Below are 14402 nucleotides of genomic sequence, written 5' to 3'. Positions count from 1 at the left end.
TTCATTTTCTTTTCGGCTTAGTCCCTTTATTATTCTGGGGTCGCCACAGCAGAATGAACCACCAACTTATCCAGCATATGTTTTACGCAGCGAATGCCCTTCCAGCTGCAACCCGTCTCTGGGAAACATCCATACACTCTCATTCACACTCATTCACTACGGACAATTTAGCCTACCCAATTCTCCTGTACCGCATGTCTTTGGACTGTAGGGGAAACCGGAGCACCCAGAGGAAACCCACGCAAACACAGTGAGAACATGCAAACTCCACACAGAAACACCAACTGACCCAGCTGAGGCTCGAACCAGCGACCTTCTTGCTGTGAGGCGACAGCACTACCTACTGCATCACTGCAAATCTAAAACAATAAGTGATAAACAATATGAATGCATGTGCAATGAAACCTTTCATGCTGATATATCAAATGTACCGTATAGCTTTATGAACAACATTAGCAGAGCATTTATAATAGTGAGTTTCTCTATGCATTTATAGACATATGATAGTTTAATTGTTTAAACTAGAACAGGATTGCATTATATTACATGTAATTGAATGCAGAGCAATTTTAAAATTTAAAATCAATTCAATTTTCAGCTCTTTTAAGATTTGTTTAGATTTATTTCAATATAAATTTAGGAAAGTCAAATTTAGAGAAATAATGTAGTGTAGTTGTAGTGGAGATTTGGCTGACAACCCAGACCATGCTATAGTGTGTTGTTTAATCTATGAGAAAATATACAGTTGAAGTCAGAATTATTCACCCCCTTTGAATTTTATTTAATTTTTTTTATATTTCTCAAATGATGTTGAACAGATTCAGGAAATTTTCACAGAATGTCTGATAATATTTTCTTATAAAGTCTTATTTGTTTTATTTCGGCTAGAATAAAAGCAGTTTTTAATTTTTTAAACACCATTTTAAGGTCATTATTAGCCCCTTTAAGCTATATTTGTTTTCGATAATTTACAGAATAAATCATCGTTATACAATAACTTGCCTAATTACCTTAACCTGCCTTGTTAACCTAATTAATCTAGTTAAGCCTTTAAATGTCACTTTAAGCTGTATAGAAGTGTCTTGAAAAATATCTAGTCTAATATTATTTACTATCATCAACACAAAGATAAAATAAATCAGTTATTAGAGTTGAGTTATTGAAACTATTATGATTAGAAATGTGTTGGAGAAATCTGCTCTCTGTTAAACAGAAATAAATGGGGGCTAATAATTCTGACTTCAACTGTATATCTTTAAATAAACTATTAAATATACATTAAAGGGCACCTATGGTGAAAAATCTACTTTTCAAGCTGTTTGGACAGACATATGTGCATGTATGGTGTATAGAGCATCATATTGGGGTGATATAAACACACATAGTCATCTTTTTTTCTCATCTTTTTTTCAAATTTAGCAACATATAAATGGTGGACCAATTAGAGCGGTTTTCAGATCGACCGCAACTTTATGTAGGAGTGCAATCCCCCCGCCCACCGAATTGATTGACAGCAGTGCGTATTAACATGTCCAGGTAGTCACATGTATAATCATATCAACAAGACAAGACGTGCGCAAAACAACCGGGAATAAAAGGTGTGTTCAGTTCGCTAGGATCATCAATCATCAATAAATATGATCAAGAGTGAGTTTTACAAGTTTAAAATGTTTTTAAAACAGAGCATGTGTGTAATGAATTACAGCGATTTAGCTTAGCTTTACTTCATCAGCACAGCCGCGTGTCAGAACAATTATAAAGGAAGACGCTTCAGTCCCGGTTTGTGGACGTTAAATCAGGTTTATTTTGTACATTAATATAACAGATATCCATACAGCAATGGATATTAACCTGTATCCTGTCACATATGCGTGCAAAAAGAGTGCAAAGCTAAACGGGTGCTCTGTCTGTCTGTGTGTGTGTGTGTCTGCTGCGGTCTCCAATAATATCCAGCTGCAGACCCGCAGAACCATACACTTTTCAGGCACACACACACGATCAAGGCAGGAAAGACCATATATGGTTATCCATTGGGGTATATAGCATACGCTGTCCCGAGCACAAAGAAAGAGAAATGTATAATTGATTAATTAATTATTCATCTCCATCATTATTTTTTTATTGATAATCATTTTGATTAATCTAATAAACCAGAACATGCTTGACTAGGTTATAATGAGATATTAATGTTTGCTTTGTGACAAATACTTAAAAGTCAGAGAATACTTCTGGGCCAGAAATGAGAGCAAACCATATAGAATTAATAAAATATGTAGCACTGTTTTAATGCATTAGATGCAATAAGACCTCTCAAGTATGATCATAATATTTATATGTATTTATTACAATTCATGAAACACTTAAGACAGATCTTTTTTTACTTGATATTCATTTTGTAGTCAGGATGGGTCATTTTAATTCATGTTTGCTTTATGACAGATACATATAGACACACAAGAGTGGACGTTTTATGTCAAAAAAAGTTTATTTTAAAATATTAAGTAAACATATACTAGTCAAATAACTGCAACCCTTTACAATATGGCTGCGTTATGTAATGTAATAGTTAACATGAATTTTGATGTCATGATAATGAACAACACATCTGTTAAGCATTACTTGATATTTGTTAATGTTAACTAAACATATATGAATGGTGTTAGTAATGCATTAGTTGTGTTAACATTAACATTTAACGATGATTTCGTTCAGCATTACATAACTTGGTTAGCATAACTTTTCAACATTACATAACTTCTGTTAACTAGCACATATTCTAATGCATCCCTTTACATTAACAGCTAAATTAGTTCATGTTTACGTACACATACACTAATGCATTTGTTAATGGATTAGATAAGACCACTTAATGAAACACACAAATAATGTAAACTTAGAAATATAGTAATGTGTTGGAGAATGCATTAATTCACAAGAACAAATAATGAACAGTGACTCACTACATAAGCACTACACAATAAACAGAGATTAATGGACATGGTTTCAGGGTGTTAAAGTAGAAACCACAGCTTCAACTTGTAGGTTATTCATTTTTGTGTACTCAACTAACATGATTAATTATGGGAACCTTATTGTAAAATGTATACTATTCCTACATTATCTAATGTGTTACTTATATTTGAAGACTCTTTATTAACATGACTTACCACTAGCACTAAATTAACTGATGTGTTAAACAGTTGAGGTCCAGTAAAATCAATAATCGCTGTTCCGCTGTCGCCACTGGCTTGCATGGTTCGGGATCTGTAGAGCTGCGCATCGTTGGATTTGCCCTTCAATATTTGGACTCTCAGTAGTGATTATTAAACCACACTGAACTGAGCTAAACTGAACTGCACTTAAACACTACAAACTGAACTACACTGTTCCTATTTACTATGACCTTTTATGTGAAGCTGCTTTGACACAATCTACATTGTATAAGCGCTATACAAATAAAGGTGAATTGAATTGAATTGAATTGCTTTGTGATAAACCCATACGTGTTAGTAACACATCAGTTATTATTGGGTTAAACTTCTTTAAACAAGATCAACTAATTAGCATTAATTAGTATGGGTAAGTTAAAATGAACAATGGTTATGTGTCATGCTGAAGCGCAGTCGTGATTCATTATTTGTTATTGTGAACTAATGTATTACCTAACACATTACTATATTTGACACATGCATGCTAATCCATTAACAAATACATTATTGAATATGCAAGTAAACATTAATCATTTAAGCTGTTAATATAAAGATATGCATTGAGTTAACAATAACAACAAATACGTTTAAGTAATGCTTAACAGATGTGTTTTAATTCATTTGAACTAATGCATTAACTAATGTTACCTAATTCAACATTATAAAGTATTACCAAACATTTGAACAAAATTACACAAAAATTCTGTTACAATGGCAAACTAAATTGATTTAGCTAGTATTAGCCAACTCTTTCATTCTCCAAACGAAGAATTCACTCTGAGATTCATTTTATCATGGCACTCTGTTAAAAAAATCTCCATGTCTTTCCTCAATGAAAAACAAACTGTGAATGGGCCTCTGTCTCCCATGTTGAAGAGGTTTTGGAGAGCTTTTTCCCTGTCTTCCTCTTCCATTTGGAGGAAAAGTGGCCCTTCCACAGGGCCCACGAACATGTCTCGGTTGGCATGTCTCCACTGTTCTGCCATTTTCATGTCTCTGATCATAGGAAGCTCCTTAGTTAGAAAATAACAAGGAATACAATTTTACTACTTTTTATAACTTTATAAACATTTCCAAATTCACATATACACTGACAAATACCTCACTGCTTTTGGATACAGCCCCATGTACCAATAGTGTCCTCTGGAGCTTTTCGGTCCTGTAACACACACGCACCATAGGATAGGGTGCAATGTGGTATGAATTGTAGGGAAATAAACAAATACCTTTCTGGGAAAGTTACTGGGAGAAAACCAGTGCCCACCATCTTCTGATTTTCAGGAAATCATGCTTAAAGACAGAAATACAGAGAAATCTTTTAAATATCTATATAGCATGCAATCCAGTTACAGTATTTGTGCTCCTAATAACTTACCGTTGTGAAGTCAAAGGGGGCTCCCTAAACAACATATAGAGCACACTGCAACACAATGAGTTTGAAAGATAAAAAATAACAATGATAGAAGAAGCAAATTAAAGTCAATCTGGCAGCAATTATTGGAATAATGCATTAGTTTATGTATAGACAAAAATTATATTGCCTTACCATCAACATGAAGACTCCACATTCCACGTCGCCAAGTTGCTGGGCACATCCTTAATAAAATGAAAACGATTTAGGTTAATTGCGAGAGATTGACATATGTTGACAAATCTAACCTTGTTTTTCAGTAGCATCCATGTTCCTTGCGCAATTTCAGCTGTCATCTTACTAAAGAAAAATACAGAAGAACAAACATGAATATTCACGAACGAGTACTCAAACTACAAAAACAGTAGCCCACAGTAACTGGGACTTTGCAAATTCAGAACATCATGCAAACATTCAAATAACTATTAAGGAAACGTTTTGAACGCAAACCTTGTATGAACTCTAAACCAAGAGCAATGAACCGAACCATAAACATTTCTAAAGCAACCTGAAACTGTGCACATAGCGCTCATCACCCAACTCATAAGGATTGGTTGAATCTAAGAAGTACATGTGTCTATCTTTTGGCTTCATTACATGGAAAATACAAGTGTTATCATGTTGGAATACTACAATAGCAATTCTCAACTCTGATCACACAAGTGCGAGCAATTTACAGATACAATCATGTATTTCCAAGAAACAAATCGCAAAATACTTACACACAACATCCAGTGTCCTGGCATCCAAGCAAGAAAGACAATTGAATCTTTAAATGCAATGTCATCCTACAGATAATTGCAACAGCAACAAACAAACTATGAATAATAATGAGTACATTGTTTTTTAATTTGATTAGTTACTAATTACATTTTCAGTACTATGATTACTGGAAAAGACAGTGAAGGGTCCAAATTATTTGGAGGTAACCAGGTAGCCACAACGTATGCATCTGCTGTCCAGTCCAATAATATCCAGCTGCAGGGCCGCAGAACCACACACGTTTTAGGCAAACACAATCTAGCACACACAATCTAGGCAAACCATGGTTACAACGGATGTTATTGTTATTAACGTCTTCTAGGACAACGTCATCGATATAAATTTTAATATATATAGTTAATAAATATTGTACACAATAAACAAGTGCTTACTTTTTCACAGATATTGCGATCGAGACGGGCGAATGAGGAGCGTTGTTTCCGATCGCCAATCAATATAATAGACTGAACAGCTTTCTATCAGTCATCATAGATGATCAGTCATTATTATCTGACAGAATCAATATAGCAGATACTCGTTTGCTGGCCTTGCTGAATGCTCTACTTTGAACAGGTTTAATTTATATAATGGATTCATTTATAATGAAGGAAATAATAGCAAGTTAATACAGACAATAATACATTTTATATGTAATAAATGTATAACACTATATTAATATTTTACTCAAGCGATTTAATAGTGTGTATTTGCTTAATTTTCTAAACTTTTTCATTAATGATTTCCCACATTAAATACTGTAGTAATTTATAGTAAGCAATATATTGTTTTTAAACCAAAATTTAGCAATATAAACAAATTAACTATTAATAACTAATTAAAAATAATAATATATATATATAAATAACTAACAGCTGTGACAGTTTATTAAAGATAGTAGTTTATAATCAGATAATCAGTTAAGATAATCAGTTTATAACTATATTATACATTGTTTAAATGATTAACTATAGTAATTCATTTTAATGTGACACATTATTGTTTGCTTTTATATTTTACAACAAAGTGATTTTAACCAAGTATGATAATATAAAGATCCTGAATTAGTTTATTACACTTAATCCTACAATTAGACGGTCTATTATGTTTTCTTTGTGTATGTGGACTCATGTGTCTTTAACTAATTAATTGTATTTACATAATTTGAGTTCAGAAACTGCAGAGATGTTAAAATGATCGTTACGATATAATAATAATGACTGAAATGGGAAATCATATTTGTGAACTTTAATAGGTGGCGATAATGCTAAGGAGTTAGTTAGTTACCATATATGGTTTGGCTAAATCGTGTGTGCTAGATTGTGTGTGCCTGAAACGTGTGTTGCCGTAGATCTGCCTGGATCCAAGTCTGCAGACCAACATTATGAAGCTGCAGGCCCGGAGACCCAACCGCACGCTCAGACCTGCTCGCTCAGACCAGCACTTCCAGACCTATCGTTTTCTCAGACAGTGCCACCTGCTGTTGGAAAAATTGCCTAACCTGAATTCAACGATTTATAAATTGTAAATTACACTATTTTTCTACTATAAAATATTACACTATGATTGAATACATTATTATATAAAATATTAAACATACTAGATTATGATTTAATGCATTAAGTCTGTTGTATTTTAATTAACTGTATTTGTAAATAGATATTGTTCAGTTACTTAAATATTTTCAGTCATTTATTGTTTTTGTTGTTGTTTTTTGTTTTAAAATCATTAAGGATTTATCAAACTCTTTAGTATTGAGTTGAGGGAATGAACATTATCTCTTTATTCACATACAATAAATGATAGTACTCTGAGTAATTTTCTCACACCAAACTTTATTTTTTTATAAATATTCATGAGGTCCTACAAGTCATCGAGCTGTAAAAAATGCAGAGAAAAATTGTGAAAAACAATACTTGGATTAATAATGTATTTATTACGTATAAAATAAAATAAAATGCTTTACATTCTTATTTGGGAGATTTTTCATTTCTCAAGCAATTCTTCTGTTAAATTCCTCAACTTCACTCAAAAAAATAAATGCTGTTGTCAGAAATTGTGTTTAACATAAAAACTTAACAGCTTTTGTACAAAAAAATGTAAACATACCTTGCGTGATAAACGGGGCCCTGGAGGAAGACATCTTCAGCCTCCTGCCAAGACAAGCCTTGTAACTCGGAAATGCCATGAGTTATGGCCTGTACAAACATACAGATAAACCAATTAATAAAATAAAACACACACTGCTGAACATAAGCATGCTCATGTACATACATGTTTTGTGATTACCTCTGGGAGGAGACATCCACAAATGAACTCCACCTCATCATTGAAGGTCAGCTGTGTTTTGGTTTTATTAAGAATTCCTCTGATGTAGTCACAAATGATTGACTGGGACTGCTCATTCTCAATGTAGACAGGCACTTGAGAACGGGGTTTTAGTGGAAACCAATTTGACCTTTTCCCACCGAGTATATCCTTTGGGCCATAGAGGAAATTATATTTCATATGTAAATGCACAAGTAATTAATTATATTTGGCACATAATAGTTAAATTGTCACTTGACTATATTTAAGTCAACCATATTCAGAGTCTAGAGGAGTAATTTACAGTGGAACCATCTATACCACCAAATGCTGCTCTGCTGATTTTGATGTGATAATCAAGTCCACTAATCTTTTGTCATTCCTTTCCCGATCTTGAACTGCTTGGACATGTGCTGGAAGATTGGATGTGGTTTTTCTTTTCACCCTAAAAAGGGGCAGAATCTTTCCATCCAAGACACTTCTTGCCTCCTCAGTCCAGAAAGCAAATCTGTGCCCATAGCTTTTAATAACAAGACAAGACAAAATCCATAATAACTGGTCACCGGTAAGAGAGATTTTAAGTATGTTTTGTTATTCATGCACAAGCAAATTATATTTGTTTTAACCTAAGAGAGCTCACATTGTAAATGTTATGCAGATTAATTGATATTTTGATTTCCAGAGATCTTATTTACAATTGGTAAACTGTTATTGTGTTACTATTATTGTCTGTACCACTTTCAGATAGATAATACAGTAATACGTTCAGTAGACCTACATAGCACTTTAATATGTTACAATTAATAATTGCTTTATATACACAATACATTTTATTTTAACATTTTTACTTCAAAGTTTTTTATTTTGCCAGAAATCATTGCTAGAAAAGTGTCCCAGAATGGTACAATAACAGAAAATAAGAGCACGCTGTAAATATCATAAAATAATGCTATCTTTTGACTAATTCAAATCAAACACTGAAATATTGTTTGTTAGTGTAATAAGATGTCACATTGATTTATGCCATCAAACCTGCTAATTTTAAGAATCGCTTTAATAAAATGAATAACCTTACTCACGTGTCCGATGTTGCTACTTCCTAGAAAGTGCTGGTCTGAGCGTGGGTCTCGATACCTGCCGCTTCACCCAACCCAACAGCAGGTGGCACTGTCTGAGAAAATGATAGGTCTGGAAGTGCTGGTCTGAGCGTGCAGGTCTGAGCGTGCGGTTGGGTCTCCGGGCCTGCAGCTTCACCCTACTCAGAGAATCTGATGTTATGCTGCAGCTTCTTTTGTTTAAAGGTAACTGTGTAGTTACTAATGCAGTGAAAGTCGGTTAATTACAGTCACACATGAACACAATAATGCATTTAATGACTTTATTTAAAAAGTTTTTGTAGTGAACTGATGTACGATGGTTCTCAATATGCTCAGATATATTACTTAGACATTTAAAATGTTGATTTTAATGCCAGTAAATGCCAATTGAAACGTAGTTGTTTTCTGCAAATATAAATAATTAACTCAAAGGTTTGTAAATGATCATTGTATCAGTTAATGAATAAAATTTACTCTTGTTAAAAATACAACATTTTTCTGTAAAAACAATTTTAAAGAAAAAGTTCTGGCAACCATAGCTGCCAGTATTTTTCCGGAAATTTTACAGAATTGTTTTTACAGTGTAACTTACTTGCACCCTCTTCGTGCTTCGAAGCATGTTATGGCAAAATTGAGTGTCATCTTACCGAAAATAGTTGCAAAAACATACACGTACACATATGTGCCACAGTCCAGCCTCCATCGGTAAAGCGGCAAAGTATGTGATGAGGTGGCCGAGTGGTTAAGGTGATGGACTGCTAATCCATTGTGCTCTGCACGCGTGGGTTCGAATCCCATCCTCGTCGTTCAAATGCTCTGGCATTTGAGAGATCCCAGTAATTCAGTGGAAGGTGTATTACTTGTACCCTCTTAGCGTTTTGAAGGATGTTGCTGCAAAATTTAATGTCATCTGTATCGAAAGTAGCTGCAAATACATACATATATGCCAAAGTCCAGCCCCCATCAGGAAAGTGGCTACATGCATGACGAGGTGGCCGAGTGGTTAAGGCGATGGACTGCTAAACCATTGTGCTCTGCATGCATGGGTTCGAATCCCATCCTCGTCGTTCATTTAAGGGAGCCCGGTGCTTCCGGGGAAGTTATCTTACTCGCACCATCTTCGTGCTTCGAAGCATGTTATGGCAAAATTGAATGTCATCTTACCGAATATTTTTGCAAAATAGTTGCAAGAACATACATATACACATATGTGCCACAGTCCAGCCTCCATCAGGAAAGCGAGAACATATGTGACAAGGTGGCCGAGTGGTTAAAGCGATGGACTGCTGATCGATTGTGCTGATGAGGTGGCCGAGTAGTTAAGGTGATGCACTTCTAATCCATTTTGCACTGCATGTGTGGGTTTGAATCCCATCCTCGTCACTCATTTGCTCTGGTGTTTGAGAGAGCCCGGTGCTTCCGTGGAAGGTGTTTTACCTGCACCCTCCTAGCGTTTTGAAGGATGTTATGGTAAAAGTTAATCCAGCCTCCAGCAGGGATGGACGGCAAATCCACTATGCTCCGCCTGTGTGGGTTCAAATCCCATTCTCGTCGTTCAATTGCTTTTGCATTTTAGAGAGCCTGGTGCTTCCATGGAAGGTTTCTTACACACACTCTGCTTGCATTCTGAAGAACGTTACGGTACAGGTTAATCCAACTGCTGCGTGTTTAGGAGCTCAACGAAAGTTGCAACATGTTAAAGAAACAGAAGCACAGCTATCCTTTTCAACCGAACATTAAGCCTACTAAGAGGCTGACAAAAATTGCCAGAGCTGACTGTATTTCAAGTCATCTCAGCGAGGTATTGGGTAAAGTTTTCAACCAGCAATGATCACGCCTCGGATAGACCTCATAGGCTACGATATTGCCTCTGCGAAAGAATAGCTGTAACAGCTATGAACTCTTCTGTGTACCAATCTGGACATGCAACGACAAGGTGGCATCAAACTTTAAACTGCCAGCAATCAGCCCTCTGGCACCAATGAGTGCATGCTGTGTCTGCAGAACAGGTTATTGATTTGTCCAAAAATAATTACTTATACATTGTTTCATTTTTACTTAAAGAAAAGTATACACTACTTATGTGAATCTGGGAGAAGAGAATTGTGGGTAATCTGGTAAAGGGGGCGGAGTCACAACGCTGAAGGGCAGAGAAAAGGGAGGAGATTGGGATGTATTTATTGGGCTGTACAGGGATTGGGGTAAGGTAATGAAGAATGCAAGGGCACTGAAACCATATTTTGACAGAAATCCAAGGTCAGCGATGCTGCCGTTTTTAGACTCAGGCATTCTGTCTAGTTTCTCTCCAACAAAACCAGAAGAAACATGTTGCAGTTTATGTTGAACCATGAAGCCTGGTTTATACTTCTGTGTCAAGGGATCAGCGTGATCCACGGCGCAAGCCTTGCGTGTAGCCGTGCACTTATACTTCTGCGCACTGTTTCTGTTGCTCTGCAATACACTTCCGAAACGCTAGCTGGCAGTAGGTGTTTATGTGTCTCTGTGTTGAGTTTCTTCGCTGGTGTTTAGTTTTTTTAGTTGGGTTGCAAAACTTTACTGTAAGACATTTTCAGATCATGGTGATTTTTTTAACTGACTGAAGTTTCTATTGCTGACGACATAATGTTGAGTCCTAACATCCGCTTTAAAAATCTAAATTTCCCATCACCAGGCCCGGATTAATAATTCAGAGGCTCCTGGGCACAATGTCTTGTATGCAACCGCCTAGCGACACATTAGCAACTGTCTAGCAACCACCTAGCAACACCTAAGCAACCACCTAGCAATGCCTTAGCAACCTCCTAGCAACCACATAGCAACCACAGAGCAACACCTTAGCAAACGCCTAGCAACACCTTAGCAACTACCTAGCAACGATTTAGCAACCACCTAGCAACACCTTAGCAACCACCTAGCAACACCTTAGCAACCACTTAGCAACACCTTAGCAACCACCTAGCAATACCTTAGCAACACCTTAGCAACCGCATAGCAACCACCTAGCAACAACTTAGCAACACTTTAGCAACACTTTAGCAACCGCCTAACAACCACCTAGCAACACCTTAGCAACCACTTAGCAACCGTCTAGCAACACCTTAGCAACTGCATAGCAACCACCTAGCAACACCTTAGCAACCACCTAGCAACACCTTAGCAACCGCATAGCAACACCTTAGCAACCACTTAGCAACCGCCTAGCAACACCTTAGCAACCACCAAGCAATCACCTTAGCAACCACCTAGCAACACCTTAGCAACCACCTAGCAACACCTTAGCAACCGCATAGCAACACCTTAGCAACTACCTAGCAACGCCTTAGCAATCACATAGCAACACCTTAGCAACCACATAGCAACACCTTAGCAACCGCCTAGCAACCACATAGCAACACCTTAGCAACCGCCTGGCAACACCTTAGCAACCGCCAAGCAACCTCTTAGCAACTGCATAGCAACCTCCTAGCAACACCTTAGCAACCGCCTAGCAACCACCTAGCAACACCTCAGCAACCACCTAGCAATACCTTAGCAACCACTTAGCAACACCTTAGCAACCGCCTAGCAATCACCTAGCAACACCTTAGCAACCACCTAGCAACACTTTAGCAACCACTTAGCAACCGCCTAGCAACACCTTAGCAACTGCATAGCAACCACCTAGCAACACCTTAGCAACCCCATAGCAACACCTTAGCAACCACTTAGCAACACCTTAGCAACTGCCTAGCAACACCTTAGCAACCACCTTAGCAACCACCTAGCAACACCTTAGCAACCACCTAGCAACACCTTAGCAACCACATAGCAACACCTTAGCAACTACCTAGCAACGCCTTAGCAACCACATAGCAACACCTTAGCAACCACATAGCAACACCTTAGCAACCGCCTAGCAACACCTTAGCAACCGCCTAGCAACCTCTTAGCAACTGCATAGCAACCACCTAGCAACACCTTAGCAACCGCCTAGCAACCACCTAGCAACACCTCAGCAACCACCTAACAATACTTTAGCAACTGCCTAGCAACACCTTAGCAACCGCATAGCAACCACCTAGCAACACCTTAGCAACCACTTAGCAACACCTTAGCAACCGCCTAGCAATAACCAACTGAGCTACCCGGGCTCCATGACAGTGCCTTGCAAGTAGGCAAGGTTTAGGGTTGTGGTCGGCGCAGACCTTTACGGTACGCAAAAGTTACCGTGAGGTGGGGTTTGGACTTGTGGTTGGTGTAGATGTTGCTAAAACACAACAGGTTACTGTGAGGTTGGGTTTATGGTTGTTGTAGGTGTAGACGTCAGTAAAACACAGTAGTTTGGACTCTATGTCATGTGGGAGACATTAAAAAGATCAATGACAACTGCAGAAGGTCTTTCTGTTGTTGTGGCAATAAATGGAGACTTAACCATTGAAACGATTCCTTCCATTCCTTAGAAACGTGACTTGATCAATGCTTACCTACACAGCATGCTGGCATCAAAGGACCCGCTGCTCATATCGAATCCCTAGTCTTCCACACTTTAGGAAACGTAAACATTCAGGACGTGCCATTAGCACAGCCTGCACTAAAAGGAGGCTGGAGATTACGGATGGCATCACAGAGTGCAACGTCAATGCCACCTTGTAAAGCATGCCGTGACCCGGATTCGAACCGGGGTTGCTGCGGCCACAACGCAGAGTACTAACCACTATACGATCACGGCGAGCTACGGGACAGCCGCTGGAGCCTCGCTCTCTGTCATACGTCTTTGAAAATGGAGGGCCCCCAGGGCAGTAAGTTTGCGCGCGCTGCGGTTTTATTTTTGTTGCTTTTGCCTACCAGCACATCCCTTTTCCCCAGAAACACTGGGGTTGCAAACAATCAAGGAAAGTCGCAAACTAAATCCTGCGCGCAGCCTGGACGTAGTCGGCAGGATTCGAACCTGCACGGGGAGACCCCAATGGATTTCTAGTCCATCGCCTTAACCACTCGGCCACGACTACGAAGCTTGACCATTCCATTGTGCTCTTGCCTGGCGCATTGGTCGTGCTGCCCAATGACATGTAGAGCAAGCAAGAGCTCACCAGCAATAGATGTCGCTTATAGGGATGGTATGCAGTTTAACCCAAAGAATGACCAGTCTGTCAGACGAAGAAGAGCCGGAGTCAGAGATTTATATAAATAAATAAAGGTTACTGAAGATAGTTTGCAGTTACATCAGCAGAAGCCAGCTTCAACACTCGCCATGACTTCCTAGGCCGCTCTGCTTACAATCACAAATCAATAACAATTTTACTCTCACATAAGGTCATTAACTGCGTCACGCATATAGGTGTTCTGACCTGATTGGATAAAACACAGATAGACTAGGAAAATGTCCAGGTGGGGTGCGTGCGTACAATTCTGAACAGTATCTCAAGCATAAACGTCAGACATCCACTAGACTGTTCAGAGCTGACTCCAGACCTATGAAACTGATCCACAATCAAATAGAACACACACACTTAAAGAATAATCTGTTTCTTATCCGAGGCTGAGTGTAGTCTCAGCCGTCTTTATCAAAACTGGTTAAAAACTGGTATAATCTACATTCAGGCAGTCATATCCTTACTACACAAAGTCTATCTTGAATAA

The 14402-nt window shown here is 37.9% G+C and overlaps 5 non-coding genes across 5 annotated transcripts; 2 read left to right on the top strand and 3 right to left on the bottom strand.

The window, feature by feature from the left end:
• Window positions 1–9507: 9507 nt before the first annotated feature.
• Window positions 9508–9589, top strand: trnas-gcu (transfer RNA serine (anticodon GCU)). The gene has a single exon. It is a non-coding gene; the product is annotated as a tRNA-Ser (tRNA).
• Window positions 9590–9768: 179 nt separating this feature from the next.
• Window positions 9769–9850, top strand: trnas-gcu (transfer RNA serine (anticodon GCU)). The gene has a single exon. It is a non-coding gene; the product is annotated as a tRNA-Ser (tRNA).
• Window positions 9851–10524: 674 nt separating this feature from the next.
• LOC130224147 (U4 spliceosomal RNA) lies at window positions 10525–10665 on the bottom strand. Its single transcript, XR_008837222.1, has one exon. It is a non-coding gene; the product is annotated as a U4 spliceosomal RNA (small nuclear RNA).
• A 2754-nt stretch (window positions 10666–13419) lies between these two features.
• trnah-gug (transfer RNA histidin (anticodon GUG)) lies at window positions 13420–13491 on the bottom strand. Its single transcript has one exon. It is a non-coding gene; the product is annotated as a tRNA-His (tRNA).
• A 198-nt stretch (window positions 13492–13689) lies between these two features.
• Window positions 13690–13771, bottom strand: trnas-aga (transfer RNA serine (anticodon AGA)). Its single transcript has one exon. It is a non-coding gene; the product is annotated as a tRNA-Ser (tRNA).
• Between the last annotated feature and the right edge of the window lie 631 nt (window positions 13772–14402).

Source organism: Danio aesculapii, chromosome 4 (assembly GCF_903798145.1).
Source record: "Danio aesculapii chromosome 4, fDanAes4.1, whole genome shotgun sequence".
Classification (NCBI taxonomy): Eukaryota; Metazoa; Chordata; class Actinopteri; order Cypriniformes; family Danionidae; genus Danio; species Danio aesculapii.
Note: the sequence above shows the minus strand (reverse complement) of the source record. Positions and strands in the feature narration are given on the sequence as shown.